The sequence below is a fragment of the Streptopelia decaocto genome (assembly GCF_964273445.1).
Source record: "Streptopelia decaocto genome assembly, chromosome: 2".
Classification (NCBI taxonomy): domain Eukaryota; kingdom Metazoa; phylum Chordata; class Aves; order Columbiformes; family Columbidae; genus Streptopelia; species Streptopelia decaocto.
Window position 1 is genome coordinate 132,633,108 of NC_138655.1, and position 10,255 is coordinate 132,643,362.

Consider the following 10,255-nt stretch of genomic DNA (forward strand, 5'->3'; position numbering starts at 1 on the left):
TGAAATCAATCAACTATGTTAGTATTTTTCATAAAAACATATTATGTATGTTTAAAACTTTAAATACTGCTTCCTAACAAAATTGACCACCTTAGCCTTTAAGTAATAACTGCTTCTAAAAGGATAATGTCTGCAGAGCTCTCTACATGTAGAAGTCAATACTGTTCTTACTGATGTCTGATGGCAGCGTGCCTTTTAATTCAGAGAATTCTTTGTCACTGGGCTGGTTTCATAACCTACATATATTGAAAAAAGCCCTTTTCATTTTCAACTAATTTTTTCATTGTGATGGCTGCCAAAGTAATTTTCAGATGTAAATGTCTGGTACTCTGTCTTTTTAATATGTTGGCAGTGAGGCTAAGTGTACATGGTGCAGGACTGTGTCATGCAGAGATGCGCCCAAGCAGTTCTGGGTGAATTGCCTGGGGTGTTGGAAGGTCTGTGCCCATTGCTGGCCCCTCAGCACTATCTGTGGAACCATGAGGGTTCAGAGAACGTGTTCAGGGCGTGTAGGCATTCTCAGTAACAACAGCCACAAAAGCGTAAGAACTTAATTGTTCAGTTAATGTCATGAAGATATAACATGGCAAATGTATGTCCTGTGGTGTATTCATACTGTAATATGAAATACATGCAAATGATTATATGCAAATATAACAAAAAAACTAAAGTCTGAAGAAGAGTTTGAGTTTATAAATGTAGGAGCTTGCATGTACATTGATTCAAGGGAAAAGGAATGCAATCACAATACCAGAACTCTTGAAATTACTATCTTAATCTTACAAAAAATTTTGATTTATATAATACTGATCATGTATCTTAAACTAAATATGGGATAAATTATGTTTATTGGCTACCTGGCACTGAAACTGGTTCTTCATGCCTTCCGCCCTGGGGAAAACCCGGACTCATCTGTCTCAGATTTGATATTTTGGGATACCGTAACTTGTGTTTAGTCTGTCAAAGCTGTACTGATGTATGCTGTGTGAATGAATTACTTATACACTACATTACTACTTCTATTCTTATTCTCTAATGATTGCCATATACTCAGTACTGTACCTAAGCTAAAGTTACTAAAAAGTAGCTAAAACTATTAGAAGAGTTAGGATCAAATGACATCTGGACACTGTAGCAGTGTATCAAACGCAATTAATGGATAAATTCTCAGTTGTCTCTTGAATCTGTGTACATGGTGAAAGCCACTGGTATAATGCTGTCCTGCACAGAAAATAGGATCTAGGCCTGGAATGGACCTTCTAGATCAAGTCCACTATTTTCGTCTTGCATTCATATAATCACATTCATAAATTTTAATGTTATTGCCAATTAGCAGCAGAATGAAAATAGTGTAATTGTGTTTCACAAATGTTTCTGATTCTATTTCTTCTTTCTTGCTGTCTTGCTTGAGAAAAAGGGAGCAGGTAACATTGAATGATGAAGGGGTGGAGAATATGCTTGAAGACATCGTAATGAACTGCAAGATTCTCACAAACTACATTGTGTTGATTGACTTTTGAGGTTTTTCTACAGCTGGTGGGCATGATGATCTCACTGACATGTAAGAAGAGTTTAATAATTTCAGATTAAAGTTTTCTTAGGCCCGTGCTCTCATTTTTCATATTATTATCTTGCAAAGATACGTAGAGGCATGGTATGTATACCGATATGTATTGTCATTGTTTAGGCCCATGACTAACAAAGATATCTGTTCAACTTTTCAAAACTGTACTGGGGAGATAAATACTTGAGAGTATGTTTGTAGAAGTGGTGGGGAACTTGAACAAGTGACAGTCATAGCAGAGCACAATTTGAATCCAGTATAGACTTTTTGGATCTGTCAAATGCAAAGCAATTACTCATACTATGTGAATTATGAAGAGTTTTAAGATCACTACTTGTACTTCTAGGTACATTGGTACCTTTCAGAATCTGGCTTTTGTGCCTGTCAGGCTAAGTTTGTGATTTGTTTTTAGAAAGACATGTACATTTGTAAAATCACATACGGGTAGAACCCACTTCCACTTTTACAGAAATATCTGTGTTTTTAAAAGAAAGTGATAGATGTGTTCTGTAAAGTGTACCAGCAGACCTTAAAAGCAATTGTCATCTTAGAAAGCGTCATATAGTTTGGTGTATAAACTGCTTTAATCCATAATACAGCTTTCTCCTAAGTATATTTGGTAATTGCTCCAACACCCACAGTAAGCTAACTTTTGCTTTTTTATTAGCGAAGTGTAGTACTTCATGACTGTAAAATTTCTAAGTGGCAGCTGAAGTATTTTCAATACATTTCCTGTATTTATATTTCCCCAGGCTCCCACTAGTTTGATTCCTTCTCAGACAAATGTTTCCAGTAGCTGCAGGTGTCAGAGCTACCTGGTTGTTTGCCTTGAGGAAACAGAAGATTTGCTGTTAGTTAAAGGTTATGGATACAAGGAAGCTCCCTATTTTCTGTGTATGCTTATTGATGAGCAGGAATAACTTGTGATTAAAAAGTGTATGTCTGGTGAGACAAAAAAATTCTAGTCACACACACACACATTCATCCATAGCATTGGCTTATGTTATTTTAGCTCATTCAAGGTGATAAGAAGATTGTAATATAAAAAATATTACTCAAATACACGGTTTTGTTAAAGCCAAAGATTTTTAAGAAGTTCTAGTGATCCAGGAAAATTATGTAGCGTCAGAATGGAAAGGAGAATTTTAAGAGCTGAACTTTTTGATTTAAAAAGAAGGACTTTGAAACAAAGCATTTCATATAAATGTTTAAAATATTCAATTGAACAAGGTCATTGTTCAGAATTTTGAAATACTTTTGAAAAATGGAGTGGATGCCTTCTAATTATTTCTTCGTTTCCTTACTATTAGTAGTGACATAAGTTTGATCTTCCTTTTGTCATTCTGTTTTCCAGGACCATCACCATTTTGTCAGACAGTTCAGAATAGAGCTGGGGTTTATTTGCCTTCAAATTACTCTGTCTCAAAAATATTTTCACTGGTTACAACAAAGAAAATCAGAGATTAAATGTAAGGTGTAATGCTGTACTATTTTGTATTGATTCAGTGTAACTGTGTAAGATACATAAAAACCACCCTGGCTAAACTAGTCCACAAAATCAAGAAGAAAATAGTGTATCTAGAAGGATAACTTTAATTCTCGCTTTCCCCAATTTTTTAAATCTAAGCAAAGAACATATATTTCATGAAATTCATGCCACACTATCTATCACTATATTTCCCCAGTTTGGTTCCCAATTTGATGCGCTTTTTCGGATTTTCAGAAAGCAACAAACATCCATCCTTTCAAAACTGTCTAGTCCTTGTTACTTTAATTCATTCTTTATGCCCAAGAATTTAGCTTTTACACCCTGTTCCAGACTCCTCTATCTGAACTGCAAACATACCCAAGTGGGATGAAAGAAAGAGTCAAATTTCTAAACTGCAAGTGTCAATCCAAAATTAATAAATTCTATTAATTCTGTGACCTTAGTAACTGACATTCGTAAGACAAAAATATAGTAGCTTGGGATAAAACTAGGGATCTCTCAAAAAATTCTCTAGTATTGCAGCTTCCCTTTGGTGCTCTGGGACTAGTTCTAGTAAGTTTTTAAAAAATCCTAAAAATTAATGTTCAGCAGTCTGATTGACTAAGAAAACTGATTTATGCTAGGCATTTGGGAAGGTGGCATTAGACAGTTGCTTGTAACTCTAGCCATCTGAATAGCTTTCAAACCTAGTTCTTGGTTCCACCTTGGAAGACAACAAAAAATGTACACATTTTCCAAAACTATGTACACTTTATGTTTACATGTAAATGCCTTGATCGAAATATTCTGTAGGTCCAGGAATAAAATATTGTCTAATCGGCAGTGGGATAGTTTTCTACAAAATTTCCTGTGTCTCACAGTGCATTGTTGGAATTTACTTGAGTTGGATTTTTATCTGCAAGCTTTTTATGCAGCACTATCTTAACTCTCAGTATGTGTCTAAAACACATACTATTAGAACATTAATATATGCCAGTAAATCTTATGTTTTTTAATGCTAATGCTAGGTCACTGGTTAGCAGTGCTGAATATTTAACAACTCCTTGGTAGATGGAATTGTAGTTAAATGCTGTTTTTTCCCAAATTATCACTAGCAAAAAAAACCTACCACAAATAAGAACAAGCTAAACTTCCATTCATTGCAACTGGCTTTCTGTTTGGTTTTTTGTTTGTTTGTTTGGTTGGTTTGTTTTGCGTTTCCCCCCCTCTCTATTGCTATGCTAACCACATATATAAACAGCTTTGGCATCCAATGTGTGTGCTAAAATTAAACAGCACATCCTGAACAGTTTTCGCTGATCTTCTCCCATACCGCCTAAAAGAACCAAAGAAGTCCCAATTAATGTTGTAGAAATAGCTTCAACAAAGGTACAAAGCAGCTTCTCATTATGCTCTGACTCTCAGCAGATGCATTTCCAGCAGTGGTCCAGTGTCACTTATGCTATTTTGTGTCAAAAGGATAGTGAAGGAACAGCAGAGAAGGAGAAAGAAAAAAATTTATGAAGTTGTGGAATCATAGAGACATAAAGTTAAGATAAAAACAAAACAAACCCAACCAAAAAACCAGAAATAACTGTCCCTATCTTAACAATCCCATTATGAAATGTAATGGTGAAAATTAGGGGAGAACAGTGGTTCCCTTTGGTGACATTCTTTACACAGGAAGGATTATCTTCTTTTTATCTGATGCTCAAAAGCAGAAGACCTTTATCTAGATTTAAAAGGGAGATACATGAGTTATAAAACTTAGTATTGCTGTGTCTGATTAGTGGAAACCCTCTCACTCACAGAAATTCAGAACTTTGAGTGAACTTGCCATGCTCAATGCCCTGGAAAAAGACAGATGCCCTGGATAGAAGGGGATTAATTGAAATCAGTTTGCGGGGCAGACTGTAATCTGAGCTAGACAACAGAAAATGCAATTTGCAGCTGTGACTTCTGCAGGAGTTAGGTGCCCACAGCAGCCCAGTACACTCTTCTTCTGCCTGTGAAGAATGAAGAGAACATTCAAGGGTAATTTTTGGGCAGGGGCACTGTACCCAAAGGGACTCTCCTTGTCCCAGAGACTGTTGAGCATGACATGCCAGTTGTACTTTCTTCTGAGGTCTCCTGTGCCCTGAATCCAATGAGTACAGAGGGCCCCAAATTACTCCTCTGCCAGATTTACAGCAGGAATTTATTACAAATCTAAACCTTCCATGAGCAAAGTGTAACTGGTGTCCATTGATACACTATTTGTTTGTTTTGCTTAAGGTTTGTTGACAACAAAAACTTCCCTTGAGAAAAGATAAATGTGGCTGGTGCCGTCTTTGCCTTGGCCTGGGACAGCGTGTTTGCCCTGTTCCCTTAAAGAAAGATCAAACATTTTGAGTCTCAAAATTGTTCTAGGTTATCTAGATACCTTACAGCTTTTGTCTAAACCCCAGCAACCAAAATTAATCTCATAGGTTTGTGTGAAGAGGTACTTTCATCAATAAATCCTGAAGCTTTATATCAACAAAATTATTTTCATCCATGTTTTGATCATGGAGAATTAAATGCACAGAATTCTAAAAGCACAGAATGGCAGTGATGGAAAGAATTAAGATCTACTGACTATCAAATCTATGCGCAAATAGCAAGGCAGTTAGAAAAAAAAAATAAAGGAAAAAAAGGAAGTGGATTTAAAGATATTTGAATAAAATAGTTTTTAAAGCTTTAAAAATACTTAAATGCACACAGTGAACTTTGAGTCTGAGTTTTCTGAAGTGCCTGAAAAATGATGTGTTAAAAGTGATCCTACATTCTTGCTTCACTGGGATATGCACAGAATATAGCGATTGTTTCCATGTTCCATCAGAAATTTTGAAATAACTTCTAATTTCAAATTTTAGATGAAAACTGGATTTTTTCAGGCAGAGAACATACTCTCCTTCAGCCTGTGCTTTGTCAAAGTGAATCTGGTCAGTCTTCTTGAAAAACGTCTCCATATTTAATACTAACTTTTTGAGGCAAACAATTTTTAAATGGCAACATTGTTTTATTTTCTCACCCTCACAAACTAAGAACTTCCTTTATATCTCATTTTAAGAGGGCAGATATAGACTATAAGAACATACAAGAAAAACTGGAATTAGAATTGAATCCAAGTCCATACTGTGAGAATGTATTTTCGTATTTATATGATGAAGACACGACTTATACAAATAAGCAATTTTAATTGAAAAATGCTGACAAAATCCTAACTATTTGGACTGTGCAATCTGGTTTTGATTTCATACATAAAGGAGTCTTAATTTTATAGAAAAGACATGATGAGACTATGTATTATTCAAAGTTCTCAATTGTCGATATAAATATTATGATCTCGTTCAACAGTGAGGGGATTGTATTCATTTTGGCAATATTCAAAATGTAATCAACCATAGCTTATGAATGCCTTTAGACACTGTGCAATGGTGCATGAAGCCAATCATTATCCTTTTTGGCTGGGCTTATCTGGCACCGACACTGGAAACCTGGTCTATTGTGAATTGTATGCACCTCGAAAATACATACACACTATTTTCTTGTTTCTATTTGCTTAATTAGTATACATGACATTCCTAGTGGTACTGGGCATGGGAATCTTCACCATCCAATTTTCACATGTGTCCTACTTGTATTAAAATTATCTAGGAATTAAATAAACCCAGTTTATCACTCTTTAGAACCTTGTTGTATGTATCTTCTTGTCTCAGTCTTGTGTGATACCTCACCACATTATTAATCAACATGTGCATCCTGGAACTCACAATTGTGTGGCATACTGTGAGATTTTTGCAGCATTTTGAACTCCACGTGAAAGTAAAGGACTAAATGTGTTTGCATTATGGTTCCCTGAACAATTACTCAAATTATTCTGCCAGTATAGGTCAGTTTGGATCTTTGCCACCTCTGCTATTTGTAGTCCTGATCAGAAATAGACAATTGTGCCAAACTGTGCATCCTGTCAATCTGCTCATATGAAACTCAGCAGCATCAAGGAATTTCCTTGACTGCTCTACAGTGGCCTCCCACAGAGCAACAAAGGAGCCAGAGAAAGATATTATATTCTCTGAGCTTCCTGCACATCACTCTGCTTTATTCAAAATGTCAAAACCTCTCTCTTCTTGGCTAAATAAGCCATTCATTTAAGACTTCATTCCAATCAGTAATCCAGTTCACCATTACATTAAAAATGCCATATCCTATTTTATCACAACTGTAACGCATGCAAGTTTTCTCCACATTCCTTAGTATATGTTGCATTTAGAGGATGCTCTCTTCAATCATGCTATTACTGTCTTGACAGTTTAGTCATTGTTATTCATGAGGACTTCTTGATGCTTATCTGCAAGTTGTTCAAACTTGTCAAGAAGATCACATAGCGATGACCTTGAAATGAGAATGAATGAGGCCTTTGTGTTCTATAAATCAGTAACAGTCAGCACATGGCTCGTTTTTTTTCTCCTGGGAGAAAAGAAGATAGCTACCTGTGACCATAAGCTTCTGTACTTGTACATAATACTTGTTACTAATGCAAAATGAAACCTCTAACATACAAGGTGGAAAAAAACACCCTCAAATGAAAGCAAAAAGTTTTCAAAACCCGTGTTCAGCCTAGGTTGCTAGAGCAAGAGAAATACTGAGTGTCAGAGAATGCAATGAATATATATGATTCAGAGTCTTTGAGGAAAACTTTAAAGACATTCCAGAAGAGCCTAACATAATTAAAAGAGCTGTAGATAGATAAATGCATTAAAGGAATAACCAAATATCACATTAGAGGGAAGTCTAAGTATTACTGAAGCACAGCTAAATATACTGGCCTGCTATAGCAAAAATAAGGTACTCCTCAACATTTCTAATTTGAAATTAATGAAGAGCATTATGGATAAAATAGTAGGTTGAAATTAATAAGGAGGAAGATCAAACTATATTCTCCAGAATTATTTTTTTAACCCTTAGGAATAAGCAATAAGGAAAAGTATCCTGTTTAACTAGAAAAGCAGCTGTTACATTGATAATATGAAAACCTTCAGTTTTCTTTTCACCAATAAGGCAATTGGATCCCAGAATTTGCTGAGAAGCTCTCAAAATCTTTAAAAATGTCTTGGCATTCTGTTTTACATCATGTAGCTCTAAGGGCAACTGAAATGAATAAGGGATTGAGTTTATGAGGACAGACTAAAAAGGTTGGGAGTCTTCGGCAGTGAAAGGAGAAGGCTAGAGAGAAACATGATGAAGTGTTATGAAGTCATGAATACAGTGGATAAGGTGAAGGCAGAACTTCTGTTCATTCTATGCTATAATAGAAGAACTTAATAAAAATAGTAGAACACCAGCTTAAAACAGACAAAACAAAGCCAGTGGACTTCTGGCACTCGCTATCACATGAGATGGTAGAGGCAAACTGGGTCAACAGGTTCAGAAAGGGGTTAGACCAATAGATGGACAATATCGCCATAGGGTGGGGATGTACCTCTGGCATCCCTAACATAGCAATGGGGTATCGCAGGAAGTGAAAGAGGAGCGGACGTCTGAAAACAGCTGGGCTTGTTATTCTCTGTGAACAGCCTCTCCTATTGCCATTGCTGAAGACAGAAACCCGGGCTGGATAGACCATTGGTCTGACCCGGTAAAGCCTTTCTTACATTCTTAAAATAAAATTAAGAGTTCTACTTAAATGTAAGCATCAATTTGACAGGCATTACTAATCCTAAAAGTGCATGTGAGGCTTGAATAATTAACGTTTGTTGTTAAAATTACTTAACAAACCAGTGTTACTTATCTTGGACTTATAAAAGTAAAAATTGGTTGTGCCTAGTGAAAAGAATTTGAGCCAATCATGTATTTTCTTCACAGGAATACTGCTGCTTTTTGAATTGTAAGAATTTGTGGTTACTTCATTTTAAATATACAGCTTGTATATTTTAAGATTCTATATTGTATCATATAAAGTGAAAGTACTACATGGGTGTATGTGCTTACAAATTTACAGCCAGGCTTAACCTAGAAACCAGCATATAGCAATGTATTATAGCTCATTAGAAATATAGTGGTGCCAATAATATTTCCCAAGACACTGGTTTTATTTTTACATTTATGATGTAGAAAAGTCCAGGTTGTAAAACTCACTCTGTTGGCATAAAAAGGGGATGATTGTGTGAGGTTTTGTTAAGGAAGAGCTAACAAAAGATCTGTAAATTTTCAGCACATTGTCTATAATTATACACAGATGTGATTCTCTGTCTCCACTTTTTTTTTTTTTTTATTTTAAAAAGGACACCCTATCTCTCCATTTGCTTGCTTCATGAGAAATATAAAAGCAGCAGACAAAATGTATATGAGTAATGCTGTCTTCAAAATGCTAAGAAATTCAGTAGAATACCCTACTTCGAAGGAAATCTCTCAAAAAAAAATCTTATCATATCAGGAAAAAAGAAAAAAAAAAAAACAAAACTTAAAAAAGACAAACAAAAACTAACAACAACAACAAAGCAAAACATGTTCTGAAAATGAATTGTTCTGGACTCTGCTTGACTAAGGAGAAAAGTTTTGGTCCAGGGCTTTTTCTTTAGTGGCTACAGCATACCTTAGATCAATGTAACAAATCTTGAGACGCACAGGAGCCTGTCCCACCTGTGTTTCCATTTTGAAGTTCACTTTGCTGGAAGGACTGAAGTTTCCAGTCAGATTCACAAAGCCCATCTAGGTAAGCTTCTTCTCTGCACGTAGATTCAGGTGAGCCACATGGATGATGTCTGCATTAGTAAGTAGCGCAGGATAATAGGAAAGGATTTGTGGCACGGAAGAGTTAGTGCTGAGAGCTTAACATCCACACCACACATTTCAGGAAAGTTTGCCTAGGGGTATTTGTAGCCTGATCCCGTGGCTGAAGAGCATTAGGTGTGCTTTTGGAGCATGTCTTCTAATTTGATCTCATCCAAAAGCAACCTAGTTCCTATGCTTTGAGATTGCTTCATGATGTGAATAAAAGCACAATGTACCCTCCAGAAGCACATACTAAAATGTTAATGGTGAAATGTAGTCGTGGGGAGCATCAACCTTCAAAATTTGTTCCATTCCTTAATCACAAAGGTCTTTCATGGTCTGGCTTACTTCAAGGCCATGCTTGTAAAGGATTTGCATCAGAACAGTACTTCTAATCTTCCATTAGTATGAGACTAGATAAGGCTAAG